Below are 9971 nucleotides of genomic sequence, written 5' to 3'. Positions count from 1 at the left end.
AGTATGGATATCATAATATATATTTTAATAATATTTAATTATTTAAGTATTTAATAGAAGAATTAATTGATTACGAGTCTACTCACGGTTTTTGAGTTTTCTGTGACACTCAATCATTTTAAAATTTGAAATAATCTATTACAAAAGTTAAAATAATTATTGAGTACGTTTATACTAGATTACACTTTTTACACAGAGTACTCACATACTTTTCCCTCATAATCGAAAAAGTATTAAAGTAATAGCCAACTCTGGCTGTTCACAAGGTTACTAGATATCAACTTTACTAAATCCTTTATAATTTTTTTTTTTTAACTTTATTTAATTGATCGATATTATAATCTGCCACACTATTGTGGGCAATAGGTAATAGTAATGAATTACCTCATTCATACTAAAATAAAATAAATAATGAAAGAAATGAAAAAAAAAATTGATAAATAAAATAAAAAAGTACATAAAAATAAATAAAATCTCTCTTAAAATATATACAAATAGAAGGATAAAGAAAATGAACATAATCATACTATGTGTATGAAAAAAAAAATAAAATAATAATATAATCTCTAGTCACGTTTACACTCCTTTATAAATTAACTTCTAAAATCTTAAATAAAAGCAATCAATTATTGATGAGATTTAGCATATTGATTGTTGAATGTCAATACTTTAATGGAGAGACATTAAAGGTGGAATACAATTCAGCTCACAGATACATTTTAAATTACAACTGATTTTAAATCAAGGATTATGTACCAGTATAAATATGGGAAAATATCATTAACAAATCTTTTTGGGTTTAACTCTTTTTTTCTGGATACTTATTTTATTTTAGGTCTACTTTGTTCCCTGGGAGACGAGGCTGGGTAGCAAGGTGAGCCTTATTGGGCCATAAAATGAGCCGCTTAATGAATGAAGTAACATTGCGCTCTTATAGGTCCAAGGGTCGCTTTGGCCTCCAAGGTCTCTTATCTAACAACCAATTCTGCATTCAGGTCTAAAATCTCAAAACATAATTGTCGTATTCCTACTAACGTAAACTGTAGCCTATGTTGATCTATCTCTGGCTGAGTCTTCCAATGCCACTACCACTCATTGCCAGTCTAAATAGACAAAAAGATCATTTTTCGATTCAATAACTTTTACAGAGACAATTTGCATAAAGATATTAATTTCGTCAAAGACAAACATTCGAGATTCTTTATTATCACAGGCCGGATTTTCAAGCAGTAAATATTCTTAAAATATGCAACTAAGGATTAAAAATTATTTTCGATTTAATACGCACCTTTGAAAAACAATACAATGAATGGAAATTTAATTTAATTAAAACATCATAATAGAATAAATACTGATCTCCTTCGCGATTTTCTAGGAAGCTTACTAAGATTTCAATTTTGGTTGCAAGAATAAACTTTCATATATAAACTGTTGGCGTTTTGGGATTTTTTTTTCATAATCAGTCTATTTAAAATGGATTAACATCAAAATCTATTTTTTTAAAAAAACATTTTATCACCTCATCATTATGCGATGAATAAATTAGGTTATTTGCCTAACACTGTTTCTTAACTAGCGGCTGTACTATAGGTTATGCGGTCAGCATCTATATTCAACCGTCAGATTTCCTTGACTAGCCGATGAAGGTATAGTTATCCAATTTGCAGATATCAGGTATGGGTGCCCCGGTGGGATAGAATAGATCTTACAGACTGAAGAATGATCCACGACTGACTTTACCTAACTCGGCTCATACCCGACCTAAGAGCAGAGTGTCTACTGTAGTTGTTCTCAACCGGGGTTCCCGAGCCTTTTCCAAGAATTCAGAGAAATAATTTAGGAATTTGTTGTTCCTATGAACTTTACCACTTCAGATTTCCTTTAATTATGCAGGTTTTGTGTAGGTACCCAAGCCTTTTTTATCTTTTGCTCAAAATACGGCATTTGACACTCTATTTTATCAAATGATAATGCAGGAGTCCCACCATTTTACTATTAAGAGACCAAAAGGTTTTCATCTCCAAAAAAAAGGTTAGGAACCACTGGTCAGGTTTATTGCCCACAGCTTTACTCCTCTCTGTTATTATATAATATAACTTTTTCTTTGTTAAAATATGGATTATTATTAAAATGAAATAAAAATTATACAAAGGTAATTAAACCGAATAAATAATAATTTAAAACGTGAGTGGATGAAGTTGCGATGGGCCTTTTTTTAAAAAACCGAAATATCTGTTTCATAAAATATTTCAGAAATTACTTTCTTCATCCTTGCCTAATTTTTCAAAACTGTAAATTGTGGTAGTTTTCAGAAATATAATAATTATTTGTCAAAGGCATTTGTTCATAACATAACACTTTTATCAACTCATCTTTGCTATTACTGGTACAACTAATTTATTTCGATTTTTTTTTATTTTTGTACAGTCAATTGTTATGATGAATAACCAATCCATCAATTCTTAATCACAATTTATTGGATTTAAATCAAATAAACTGAAATATTCATTTTTAGAAATAAAAAAATATTTTACTTTATAATTTACATATTTGGTTGTTAATAAATATATTTTGCATACGAAGTCAGTTAAACCGTTACATTATTTATAATGACCATCAGTCATCATTTTCCTCATTCATCACTGCCATCTGCTCAAGTAGTGATCGTGTTACTGTAACCGGACTCTTCCTCTCTCCATTATCATTTTACTCATCAACGTTCAATTAACCGTGGAAAAAAAAATGCAGATTTCGCTTTAACAATTACCTCTCTCTTCCATCTCCCTATTTCCATAAAAAAAAAAAAAAAACCATTAAACACTATTGAGAAATAAACCATTGAACATCCGAACACATTATACTTTCATGTGTTGATTTTTATGAGAATTTAATAGCAATAAAATACTGTAAATAATGATCGATTGTGTATTAGATTACATGTTCGATAATATAGATAAATAACACATTAACTTGTTATTTGTTTATTATAATATCAACTCAAAACTGGAAGGCACGCGATTTATATTCCGTTGTGCTATTGCTACAAGATAAAAAAACCAGTTTGAACCTGTCAGATCGTGTCTTAGCGAGAAACAACAATGAGTCGCACTTGCTCGGGAACACTATCAGTCGAGCTATGTAGTTTGTGCTGTGAGTTTCTTCTGGAATGGTATCGTCTCTTCACCTGAGGATTATGTGGATGTGGTAGCTGATTGGGAGATCATGAGGATGTTATTGGAATTCCGAAATATCAGGATCATATTGGATATTCGGAACAGTGTTCAATGCTATTGGTCGACGGCGGTTAAAATGTCAGGATAGGGGATCACAGGACTTTTGGTGAATCAAGGATGGTAAGTAAGCTTTGATGTCAATCTTGAGGGACGCAGAAACTAATTTAAATATAGTATTGCCTCTTAGGTGGTTATGGTATGTTTTTAAAAGTTTCAGTTCAATTAAGGATTTTTCAATATGTTCTTTGAACGTTCAATTCATGATTTTTTCTAATCAAGGTAGATACTGGAAAATTGATAATCCATCAATTTTTTAATTTCCATTTGATTGAGTATAAATGTAATTGAAACATTCTTGAGGTCCAAAATTATGCCTTGGGGTTCCTTTTCCATTAAGTAAACTATTTTTGTTTTCATGAACCATCCTCTTTTTTTTTTTTTTTTTTTTTATGATCTGTAAGTGTTTGAACCATAACTTGAACCATTGCTTTACAATGAGTAACTTGTAGATAAAATATACGATTTTCAATTTTTTTTTTTTGTTCTTTTACTTCCAAATACGGCTTCATCATGGTTGGCCAATAAAACAAAAATGTTCGTGATCACAAAAATTGCCTTTAGTAGAAGGTAAAGTTACTTCCCCAAAATTTGTTCCGTAGAATCCAAAAACCACCCACTATCCAAGGTTTTTCTGCGAGATAGAGTGCCATTCGCCACCTAAGTCAATGGTCATTTCCATTCGTTTTAAAATAGTGGCCGATTAGAAGCTGCTTACACCCCGATCACCATATATACTAACGCTTAAAATACCATCGGGTATTTTTTAGGTATATTAGGTAACAGAAGGAAGCATCCCTCTCTATAATATTAATATTGTCCTTGCTATTATTTGTTTTCCCACAGGTGGGTACGAAAAAAAAAAGCTGCTTACGAAAAAAAAAAGCTGCTTACACTCATATATGACCATTAATTAAGCTGAATCAAAAAACTGTTTTGCAACTACTATCTTACAACCTTTAAAGAAAAAAAAAGGGGTAACCGATTTGTTTGCTCATGTTTTTTAATTTGCAGGGTTTTGGCTCCGTCATGTTCCGTGTTCTGAAGTGTTCTAAACCTTGCAGAGTAAAATAGGTCTAGTGTTATTGACGAAACTTGAAAAAATGTTCTCCTTAAAACCTTTTAACTTTTTGAATACAGAATAAATTCTGAGATAATGCAGGCCAAAAAGTTTTAAGAAAATAAAAGATTATCTGGGCAAAGCTCAAAAAATATACAGTAAATAAAATGTATTTTTCATAATAAATTATATAATAATAATAATACTATTCTGTATTTATTCTGGGATTGATTCCTTTAGAATAATATTACAGGCGTCAAAATTAGGCTTCTGTGCTTTACAGTAAAATACAAAACAGAAATGAAATTATAAACCACCATAAAATATAATGAAAATAATAAATTTGAAAAGATATAAATTATATAATTAACATTATATATAGAATTAAAGTAGAACAAATAAAATAAAACCGTACGTCATATCATAAAACATAAGGTGTCACCTAGTTAGTCTAACTTCTGATAATAAATAAATGATAAAAAATCAAATACAATTAAACTATAACAAATAAATTAAAAGGTAACATAAAGTATATATACAAATTTTTCTTAAATATATTTCATTATTATCAAAAAGGTAATAATAATAAAAAATCCTCTAACTAATCATAATCTCAAGGAATAATCCAAAAAATTAGATAAAAATGAAAACGAAAGGAGTAGTGTTGATTATATGAGTCATATATATACACACATGACTTGTTTATAGATTTTTCTTAAATATTAAAACGTCCAATAATATTTATGTTAAATATCTTCTCTTCTTCCATCCATTCACATCTTATTTGAAACTTGTAATTGTTATTCTTCCGGAATTGGGTGGACAGATGGTGGTCGAAGATAGGGGATTTAACATATATGTCTGAAGGCCGTGGGCGGGTATGCACTGCGGATATAAATTGAAGGATATCAAAGATGTACGATGGACAGCGGGATCGGATAACTTGGTAGAGGAAGGATGCAAGAAAATATTTACGACGGAAGGAGGGGTAAATCCACTTCAAATCCTCATAAAATCGGAGTCCCTGGGGATCCCAAAGATGAAACGTAAAAAGCAATTAATTAAACGTTTTAATTTTTCTTCGAGATCTCCGGAGACACCCCCGTAAACCATACAACAATAGTCAAAGTGGGGGAATATTAAGGAAGTAACCAGGAGCCTACGGGTTTCAAATGGAAGAAGGGAACGAAGATAATTTAACCGCTAGCTAAATACAGCTGACATCCCAACCAATCCTAACACTATTCTCACCACGTATGCCGATAAAACATGTATGCTCGCAGTTAATAATAACCCTTTAATTCCATCCCAAACTCTCCAATCTCATATCACAGCCCTCAAAGAATGGTGTCGTAATTGGAGGATTAAAATAAATTCCAACAAATCCCATCAAATCACATTTACCCTTCGTCGTAAACCTGCCGACTGCTGTACAGTATACTTTAATAACGTTGCCCTTACCCCTGTTCGACAGATCCGCTACCTTGGACTTCATCTGGACAAACGATTAACTTGGAATCCTCACATAAGACTGAAAAGACAGGAAACTGCACGTCGATTTTGACTATTACAACATTTACTAGACAAACGGTCTAAACTTCCAATTTATTACAAAAGACTGATCTACATGACAATAATAAGACCTATCTGGACATACTGAGTCGAGCTTTGGGGCTCTAATAAACCTTCGAATTCCTCTCGTGTCCAATCTTTACCATCCAAAATCCTTAATGCTCCTTACTTTCCACAAATTAAATCATCCAAAAAAGACTTTAATGTTCCCTATGTAACCGATCTAGCCCGAACCAGATATCAATCCTTCCATTATAAACTCCCTAACGACTCACATCCATTAGTTTTATCCTTGCTTCCCCTTTCATTCCGGACAGTCCTCTGAGGCGTCTGAAAAGAAGATGGCCTCGAGACCTTATATTGTAAAAATGTTTTTAGAGTGCTATCAACGGGTAGTTCCTCTACATTCTTGTACCATACCATTATAGTATTATTTCAAAATTGGAATAATTTTATATTATATTATAATTTAATTACTTTATAGTTTGAAACTCAAAATAATTCTCTATGACACAAAGAAACCAGGATTTCCCGGTGGTTCCATGTAAAACAAAATTCCAATCTTCATTGGCTTTATTTACAAAACAATAGGAGATTAAATCAAAAATAGAACCTCATAACGAGTTTGTTTTTTAAGGAAATTTATAGGGGAACCCTAAAATCCGGATCCCCTCTCATTTTGATGATAGAAAGGTTCACCAATTTTTTTTTATATTAGGCTACACTCGTTTTAGTAAATCCTTAATAAATCTTCAGCTTATTTTTAGTTCAGTCGACAGTTTTATTCATATAACTATGCAATTGGATTTTCGTTTTTTACAAAAATTAATATAAATTTTCTTTAAAATAATAACACTTTTTTTAGTGTTTAAAAATTCTTTCAAAGAATTTATGATAAAAAATGTGATATAACATGAAATTTTGGGTGTTAAAAAAAAGTCAGCTTTATAAATCCAAAATAAGTTAATGTTTCTATTTTGAAAAATTATAAATTATTATAATTTTTCTTTTATACTTTTATAAAGTTTACAAGATTAATTCGTCGAAAATACTTCTATGTTTTGATAGAAATGTGTCAGTAGCATTGTTTGTTATATCTTATCAAGTATACAAAACATTAAACATGATTAACACAATATCTTTAAATACGGTTTAGTTTAAAATATTCTTGCTTTTTACGATTATTCAACAAATTTTGATAGTTTAGCAATCTATTAAAATGAAATGTAAATTTTCGTAAACGAAATATGAAAATAAATTCCTTATCTAAGATCTCCGAATGTTCTTTACCTGTCCTCATGTTTCAAAATTTGAGGAAAAACTTTTCAAATGTTTTCATTTTATCTTCAATTCTAATTTGTTTACAAAGGTCTGTATTTGAACAACAGACAACAGAACAACGGCCACCCCCATCGATTCATGCCATACTGAAACAATACATGGATGAAATTGTAGAACCTGACAGACATTAAGAACATTAACACAGACGGAACACAACACGGGCAGCGTCTTTATCACAGAAAACAACAAAAATTACTAAAAACTTTACAGATTCGATCGGAATTGCTCGAATACTTAAGCAAAAGACTGGCAGTAATAAAAGCTACAGAGTATATACTTAGATAAACAACACAGAACCTACATTCAACATTTGTACTAATAACAAAATTCTAATATATTACATCAAAAACAACAAAATACAAGACCCATTTACAGTCAAAATTCGAAACAACCGAACTAATGAACCTGGGAATAAAAACCCGATTGCTTTGGATAAAAAGACACAGCGATATTTTAGAAAGAATTCTATTGCAATAAACAGAACAGACACACCGGCAAAGACTGCAGGTTGTGATAATCAAATTTCATATGAACATAGCTTAGTCTTTCGTTTAAAAATTACTTATGGTAAAAAAATTTAACTGAAAATCGAAGATTGCAACAGAACAGTCAGAACTAAAGGACGAAAATTGCAGAAGTACATTCCGAGCATCACCTAAAAAAACACAAAATGAGGAAGAAAATGATTTTTTTTTTTTTGTATTTCAAGATCATATATTGTGCGTCAATTTTTCTGATTTTTCAAATTAAGTTTCTCTGATCTTAGTGCCATTTAACTAAATTTCTGTGGCAAAGAGTTTCAATAATTTGAAGTAAGGATACGCAAATGACAGTATAATATACTAATACAAGAGCCGGGAAGAAAAAAAGGCAGTTATCTCACCCCAATTTTTGATTACTTTAATGAAAATTAGGTATAATTACTAGTCAAAATTGATGAGTCTGCCAAGTATAGGTAGGGAGAATAAAAAATGACAGCTGTTTCAAAAACTTAAAAAAACATTATTTTTTTATTCGGAGCTCTATATCTTAAAAACTACCAACAACACTAGAAATTCTAAGAGAACATTATTTAAAGAAGAGTAAATTTGCTGAAATATTAGCCCTAAAAGATCTATTTACGTACAATAGTTCTCGAGATATAGCTTTTTAAAAAGCAAAATTTCTTAAAAATCTACTGCAAGATTAGTAATTAGTTAATTTATTTTGAGAAATCTATATCTCAGGAACTATGTGACATACAGATATCTATTAACACTCAAATTAAAGGTAGTACAATGAGCTATCAAGAAGTTTATAACCTTTACCTTCGTAGGAATAGTAGTTTTCATAATATTTGCTCAAATAAATTGATTTATAGTTTTTCGGATAATAAATTTGATTTATGAAAAACTTCATTTCAGAAACCATTTGACGTACAGATGTCTGCCGGCGCTCAAATTAAAGCTAGTTAAATTTACTAATAGTTAATAATGTTTATCTATGTAGGACTAGTAGTTTTTATGATATTTGACAAAATAAATTCACAAAATGATAATTTCTAGTTGTTCCTATAAAATGTTGGATTTTTGAAAAAAAATATATCTCTAGATCCATAAGACGCACATTGATTTACGAATTTAAATCTGGCAAATGAAAATTTGTCCGAACAACTATAAATCAGCCGCCATTTCTTATTCCCTACCTATACTTGGCAGACTCGTCAATTTTAACTAGTAATTATAGAGTTAGATAACTCCCTTTTTTCTCCTCTTGGGCTCTTGTATTAACACAGAATTACAGTAAATGAACATTTAAAAAAATCTCTTAGTTTATACATCTTTGAAAAATACTACGATCGAATTTCATCTTTATTGTAATGCAGACATAACACGATTGATTGTCTAGCCTTATATAAAATAATTAAAAAAATATATAGTAATTATAAAGTGTACATGATTATAAAAATCTGGAATTTTAAAATGATGAAATGTAATGAAATAATTGTTATTTCCTTTACTAAAACACAATTTTGTTGTATTTCATTTTTAATTTTTTTTCTAGAAAAGAGCTCAGGATCGGTTTTAATATTAGCTCGTGTGTTATTAAGCTAAAAAAGTGATAAGATAAGAAAAACGATGAATGTCGGTGAAGGAATGAATTATTAGCTGTTTTATTATCTTTTTTATTACTTTCAAACAATGCGATCCTCAATCGGGAGTTTTTGAAAACCATTAATAAATGTTAATGTTAGAATTAAAATATCATTCATTGGTGAGCAAATCAACACAAAAGCATTTGTTTAGTTTTAAGCAGACTTAAATTACAGGTTTTAGGTCATTTATGGATTACTTGTGATTATAAGCAGTTAAAAACGTTTTTACACCTGCTCCTATTTTTTAAATAATAACCTAAAATCTTAAACAGTCTGAAAATAGAATCCAAAGCTTTTATGTTACTATGGGCACAGATCGGTATCTTCTGGCTCTCTCTTGTACCTATATGTCCTCTTCCCTTCTCCATTAAAAATATTTTTGAAAAGGACATACTATAAAAAATAATATATCAAATTTCATATGAACATAGCTTAGTCTTTCGTTAAAAAATTACTTATGGTAAAAAAATTTAACTGACAATCGAAGATTGCAACAGAACAGTCAGAACTAAAGGACGAAAATTGCAGAAGTACATTCCGAACATCACCTAAAAAAACACAAAATGAGGAAGAA

The 9971-nt window shown here is 30.1% G+C and overlaps 1 protein-coding gene and 1 long non-coding RNA gene across 2 annotated transcripts in view; one reads left to right on the top strand and one right to left on the bottom strand.

Moving 5' to 3' along the window:
- Nucleotides 1-9971, bottom strand: part of LOC106684105 (sodium/potassium-transporting ATPase subunit beta-2) — a 112502-nt gene that overhangs the window by 84859 nt on the left and 17672 nt on the right. The window lies entirely within an intron of this gene.
- LOC106684107 (uncharacterized) overlaps nt 3109-9971 on the top strand; it is a 31925-nt gene continuing 25062 nt past the window's right edge. Inside the window, exon 1 of the long non-coding RNA XR_001343642.3 lies at nt 3109-3353. This is a non-coding gene — a long non-coding RNA (uncharacterized lncRNA). The remainder of the gene's footprint in view (nt 3354-9971) is intronic.

This window comes from Halyomorpha halys, unplaced genomic scaffold, assembly GCF_000696795.3.
Source record: "Halyomorpha halys isolate HHAL.00 unplaced genomic scaffold, Hhal_1.1 Scaffold543.1, whole genome shotgun sequence".
Classification (NCBI taxonomy): Eukaryota; Metazoa; Arthropoda; class Insecta; order Hemiptera; family Pentatomidae; genus Halyomorpha; species Halyomorpha halys.
The sequence above is the reverse complement of the archived record's forward strand: the minus strand, read 5'-3'. Positions and strand labels throughout refer to the sequence as shown.